The following is a 7321-nucleotide window of genomic DNA, read 5'->3' on the forward strand; positions in this document are numbered from 1 at the left end:
AATTTATTTTAATTTGTTTGAATTTGTTTTAATTTGTTTTAATTTATTTTAATTTGTTTTAATTTGTTTTAATTTGTTTTAATTTGTTTTAATTTGTTTTAATTTGTTTTAATTTATTTTAATTTGTTTTAATTTGTTTTAATTTGTTTTAATTTATTTTATTTTGTTTTAATTTGTTTTAATTTGTTTTAATTTGTTTTAATTTATTTTGATTTATTTATATTTATTTAATTTATTTTATTTTAATTTATTTTATTATTATTATTATTATTATTATTATTAATTAAATAATTAAATAATTAAATAATTAAATAATTAAATAATTAAATAATTAAATTCCCAGAAGAATTTCAAGCAAAATACAAATACCAATTATCCCATCGAGGCAGTGTTGCTCCCTATATAAGTATGCATGGATACTCAAAGGCAGTATGTTGAGCATCAGGTCACCGCAACAGTAGGTTGGGTTGATGATGAAAACAATGCTCAAACACCCAATCGACAAACAAACCTTGTTGGACCTACAAACGAATCCTACATTGATTAACAACATTAAATGTAATGCGCTAATAAATTCCGGTCCGCAGATTTCAACTATAAGTCTCGATTTATATAATTACATTCCAGAACTAAAGTCACAAAATATGGAAAACTGCACATTAGAAGTACTAGCTGCAAATGGACAGAGTGCCCCATACTACGGAATAGTTAAAGCGGCTATTACCATCCTTCAAAAACATTTTGCGCTGTCCCTCTGTTTGTTGTCCCAAATAGAAAATACCACCGAACAGTCCCAGTCCTAGTCGGTACTGTATTACGTGTGGCTAAGAGAAACGACCAGGGCCACGTAAAGGGCAAGGATAAAGTTTTCCAGGCAGCTTTTGTGCAAATGGAGAAAATTACTCAACCGGAAAACATTGGGAAAGCGGCATATCACAGCAGACACCCTACTCGCATAAAACCAAATCAATAATTTGATGTAACATGTACCGCTTTATGGTTCAAAGACAGCGTATCAACAGTGTTGGTCGAGTCATCAGGAAGCGATTCAAATTTTCTAGTTGGTCGTTCAGTCTCCAGAATCAAGCGGAATGATAAAGTTGTGCGAATCCTGAATGTATCCGACCATCAAACTTTTCTCTGCAATAACACCACAGTGGCGATGCTATCGGCAATTTCGAGTGTAGTCGACGTACCACTCACTATGAACAGTATGAATATAAATCAACAACCCCACAAATCACCATCTAAGTTCCTGTCGGATCTTTCTCAATTAGAAATTAAATCGGATACTCAACGCGATACATTGCAATCTCCCCTTGACAAATATTCTGACGTTTTTTTCAATTCTAATGACTTTGGACATACAAAGACCATACATCACCCTATACCTCTGTTAGACAACTAACCATTTAGAATGCCCTTCCGCCGTATCCCGCCTTCACAATATCAGGAAGTTCACACATCAACGACATGTTAGAGGCTGGTGCTATTAGGCCAAACAAAAGCCCTTATGCTTCGCCTATGGTGATTGTTCGTAAGAAGGATGGGTCATTACGCATCTGCATTGACTTTAGGAAACAATTCTGAGACAGTCAGGGACGCATTTCTACTTCCGAGAATCGACGAAGCCATGGATGCTTTGGGTAAGGCAAGATTATTTTCTACACTAGACTTAACCAACGGCTATTGGCAAGTGGAGGTTGCGGAGGAAGACAAATCGAAAACAGCTTTTACTACCCCGATTGGATTGTTCGAGTGTAACCGTATGCCATTTGGACTTCAAAACGCACCGGCTATGTTCCAGCGGCTAATGATGTCATGCTTTGGCCACCAGAACTTTTCAACTCTTTAATTTATTTAGACGATATTATTATTTCACCCGATTCTGCAGTTAGTTGATACATACGTGTCAGAAAACGGATTCAAGAAGGACACATGATTTCTTCTATAAGTACCTTTAGATCTTTGATTTGATGGTACATTAAATAAATTACCAAATAATTGGGGAAAAACCCCACCCCCCAAAAAAAATATATATTACACAATAAAGAAAATAAAACAAAACTCTTACTACACTGTTCGTTCTTATTGTCCACAAGACGCGTACACGATCTAGTGTCGCCCATACACGGTTCTTTTTCCCATGGCACGCACAATTCACAATTAACTTTTAACGGACACAATACTGAGACGCTGCCTTGGTCGTTGGTCCCATGCTAATTATTTTTTGCAACAGAACAGTTCAGGGTACTGTTCACACATTCAGTTCCAAACAGGATACTGCATACATCATTTTTATTATTGGTGACGGTTCCACATAGGATTGTGCACTCATTTTGTTTGATCCACAAAGGATACTGCATTTATTTCGGATCCACACAGGGTAGACATAAATTTAATCCACACAGGATAACATTAGTAGCTGGACACGCACATTGGTAGCATGAATAATATAATATTCACTGTATAATAACGTATAATACATAAAACTCTGATCCACACAGGATGCTTTACTCTACCAGGCCCACACTTTAATAGTGCTGCTACAATCTCCATTTAGTCCACACAGGACATACAAACAGTCAGCTAACATTTCTAACATTCTCTCAGTGCAGTTCCACCAACACTAACCCCTTTTTCTATCCCTATTCTATTCTTACCACATCAAATTGCATAATCTTTCTACCAGCTTCTCACTTCATAACATTGCATAACCCTATTCTTCACCCCATACCACACCACTTTCAGTCTCCACACAATCAATACAATACCTCAACAAACTTCATAACGTTACATAACCGCCTACTGTATTGTTCAGGTCATACCACACCACTTTCAGCATAAAAAAGATATAAAATGCACATATAAACAAAATTAACTGTCAATACTCTATTTTGACTATAAAAGTAAATATAAAAAAATAACCCTCGTCCGCAATCCCATTGTGACAATAAGTAATGGTTAACTTGTAAGAAGTGATGCAATTGACGATCTGTTAACTTTCGTCATTAGTCATTAATGACCTCCGTTAGCAAAAACCACTTCACTAACCTTCTCTCAGTGCTAACGAATAGGCATACCGAGAGGGTGTTACCCGCTGCACCAATACTGGATTTCTAGTGTTTGAAACATATCTTATTATCAATTAAATAAAATATTTGTATAAAATTAAAATATACTGTTAACTAGTTTATAAATATATACTTCTTTTCTATGTATTTTTAAAACGCCAACAAATGGAAGATTTACTTTTGTGTAGGGACAAGACCTGGGCCTAGCGATACAGTAGTATACGTATAGCATCACGGAGTATGGACGTCCTTTTGTGTATTTCAAAATTAAGAAAATATATAAAACTACAGTATACAGGTAGGCCTAAAATGTTTTCTCCAAAAATTCAACAACACAGTCAGCAAGAAGGGTGCTTTATCAGGCTCTATCCAGCCTACCTAGCTTAGGCTTCTTCACAAGCCTGGCCTAGGCTTCGTACTAGGACAGTATGACCCGCAAGGCTAGGCAGTCGTAGGTCCTTAACTCGTTACTTTGCAAGTACCTATAACAAATTTAATCGATTACAAACTATTAAAATAACAGTGTTAAACAGAAATTGTCATTGTTTTAAACACAATCAGGGCATTGGTAATTGTTTGTAATTTGTTGTAATTAAACTAAAAGATAAACCTTATACTTATATGCAACAGATTCATGTATTTACTGATACATATGCCTAGGGTCTATACATTCATTTTCATCAATATTATTTTTATGTAAAATGAAATGTGAAATTAATTATTTGTAGAGATAGATTATTGGTATGTAATCAATCAAGATGTATATTCAATATACTGGTTTTGTAATCGATATTATGTGTGTGATTGATAACGTCACTGTGGTGTATTGAAGATAACACGTGAAGTGGTTTGTCTTAAACTCGTTCAATCGTGAGTATAGAGAATTAAATCAATTACAAACTATTAAAATAACAGTGTTGAAAATAAACAGGAATCTCCATTATTGTGTAAACAACATAGGACCTCATATGGCCCCGTTAATCAACCTACGATCCTCGGGCCAACTCCGGCCCGCCAAAAAATATTCAATCCAGCCCGCTACATTGCTCAAAAATAAATTATTTCCTGATCGATTTTCAGTATTGTCGCAAAAGAATCCTAAAGAAGTGGAGACAACATTCACATGAGTAAAAATGCGTTACGTAATCTCATATATTTTAGGCATACAGTAAAACGTTAGAAATTATAGGAATGATGACCCAAGCGTTTAATAGAAATGTCACCTTGTCTGACAGTGTTAACAAATGTCAACTTTTTCTGAGTAGTTAACTACATATAGTGGCGTTGAGTATTAATTGACTTGGGGAGAGGGCGACTGTTGGGAAATAAATAATTATATTGAGAGACAAGCTCGGGGTACATGAACCAATTGGGAGGATCCTGGACCTTGTTGGGAATAAGTCTACATAATTTTGGGAACACTCATGCTTTGAAAACGTATTATTTCAAAGTCCAAGAGGGCCATTTCCGGGCATCTGTAATGTTTATTTTAAAAATTTTTTTACTTTAGCCCCAGAAATGGTCGGGCTGAGGTAGTGGTCTACCTTTGGTGCTCGGGATATTTCTAATGGTAGAGTTGCAACTGCATATCTCCTTCATTTAAAAAAAAAAAAGAAGGCCTATCACGGTTGATGTTAAAGTATCATCAATCTTAGGACAATCACAGGCAATAATAGGCATGTTATATTGAGGCCTAAAACGGAATGGGTGGGCTGCCATTAAAAAAAAATGTTGGCTTGCCACTGGTCAATATATAAATAAGGGTAATAGATAATAGATAAATTAGTGTACTTTTAAGTATTGTTTGATATCTTAATCGTTAATTTTTTTTTATATACAGTAGAACCCCTATTAAAGGGGCACCCCTATTTGGACCAAAACAAGTGTCCCAATAGGGGTGTCCCCTGCTTACGAAAAACGTGAAATTGTCCCCTTAATAGGAGTTTTTGGCATGTTTTTATATAACGATGACATACAACTCTTCATAATTTTATTTTTATTGACATAATTAGTTACAGTAGAATTTATAACTAATTTATAGCAATAATTTTCAAGGCAAATACAATTTAATTGTAATAATATGAAATCAGCAGAAATGTAATTAAAGCAACATTAGTTTTATATGTTCCCAATATTTTTTCATGATGCAATGTTAATGAATAAATTAGAATCCTATAAAAGTGCATAAAAAACGAAGAAAAAAAAATCTCAATGGTTAAGGGTCAAAATTGACAAGATTGGTTTATACGAAGTAACCGTATATGCAGTATGCCTTGCCGATATTCACTCTGGCCCTGTCACACCTTGACGATTTAGTCAGCGTATGCTAAACGTATCAAAATTTCTCTAAAACGTTGGCATACGCTGAACTATCGATGCTTTTTTTCAACTTTGGGCGCATTAATAGCGAAATCATAACGTATTGGACGTATAAATAACGTATTAGTAAATTTTATTGAACGTTTTGATTACTTATATAAAACTTACACGAACAAATGCTTAGAGTGTTGACGGCGTTCACAACGTATGCCCAGCGATAGTCTACCTTAAGCACAGCGCGCTGCATCTTATCGCCGATTATTACCTGACGTAGCCATAACTGCACTAGACATCGCAGTAAAACGTCACCGTATTGACATCACCCCATTTTAATATACTTATTCCCCTAAAGGCTGGCAATACGCCATTTATACGATAACTGTAAGTTAGAAACACGTTCAGTAAGTTTTGTTGTCGTCTGGAATACGTCAAATACGTCTACATACCTCAATATACGTTGGAGATAAGTTCGTTATAAGTAACATATAAGTTCGAAGCACGTTACTTAGAGGTTAGAAATACGTTTTGACTTTTGAGTAACTTACAAGTAACGTGTGTACGAGCCATACGCTGGCATACGTCGGAAAGTTGTTTGCATGCACAAAACTTATCGACGTACTCGCCGTACTAGTACGTATACCAGCGTGCTCATAACTTATACGAAACTTACCAATAACTTATTCGACGTAGTTTTTAGCCAGTTTTTTCATACGTCGGTATACGCTGGCTAAATCGTCAAGGTGTGACAGGTATTTAGGGAGAAAATTCCGGTTGATGGCCCTGTCACACATTGACGATTTACACAGCGTATGACGACGTATGAAAACAAAAATGGCGATGTATGAAAAATTTGTTTCGTACAAGTTAAGAGCACGATGAAGCTCGCTGGTATACGCCCTAGTACGTCGAAAAGTTTTCTGCATGCACGAAACTTTTCTTAAAATAGCTTTAAAGCAATAGAACAATTTCATTAAAAAGGAAAAGTTATTCGTGCATATACCAGAATAATTAAAATAAAAACCAAGAAAAAAATTGAACAAATTCTCAACATACAAAATTCAATTAAATCAATAAGAGGAGAGAACAGAACACCACTTAAACAGCAAGCAAAATAACAAACCGTAAAAATATTTAAACACACCAAATTACTACCAAACAAAGACGAATTATTTTATACTCGGTTCAAAATTCTTTTTGCAATTTCAGATAAAATATTATTATTATTGTTAGCGCCAGAATATGATTTTGTTCTATTTATGTGCATGTTTTTCTGCCCATAGTTTGTAGCATGATCGTTTTTGTTAAACCACTTGGGCCAGGGTTGAGAGCTGTTGAAGGTTGTAATTTTCCGGCAATCAGAGTGTTTGTGATTGGATATAAGTTGTCATTCCAATAAATGGATTCTGAAGTTACAGTTTACTTGAATGTACTTTATGTTGCTCTTGGTTAAGTGCGTGTGACAAGCGGTATATTACCAGGCTACCAAGTACAGGCAGACCTCGGGACGAGTGCGTGAGTAGTGCGCCCGGGCCAAACGAGATTTCGCGTGTACAATTTAGTTTATTTAACAAAAACGTTGGCCTAAAGCGCCGCATGTGTGGCAAAGCCGGCAGCGATTTTTTTTCCGTACGAAACATTTACATGAAACTCCACTCGGGCCGTCTCGGTTGAATCGACCCGAAAATCTCATTGCAGAATTCAGGAGGTCAAAAGGTCATCAACAGATAAACGTCTACAGAACAACTTCTGAGAGAACGTCGCTGTCTAATTTTTTAAAATACATTGATGTTACCACGTTAATAATACCAATGGGTCGTTTAATATGACATATAATATTTGATTAAGCTGCACGAGTAATGAAAAGTGTTATTTTAACTTGAGTTACATACTATGACAATTTTAATTTTTTAGTTAGGCCTGGGTTTTGC

Source organism: Anneissia japonica, unplaced genomic scaffold, assembly GCF_011630105.1.
Source record: "Anneissia japonica isolate Jap-2015-1 unplaced genomic scaffold, ASM1163010v1 scaffold11102_len228118_cov109, whole genome shotgun sequence".
Taxonomy (NCBI): domain Eukaryota; kingdom Metazoa; phylum Echinodermata; class Crinoidea; order Comatulida; family Comatulidae; genus Anneissia; species Anneissia japonica.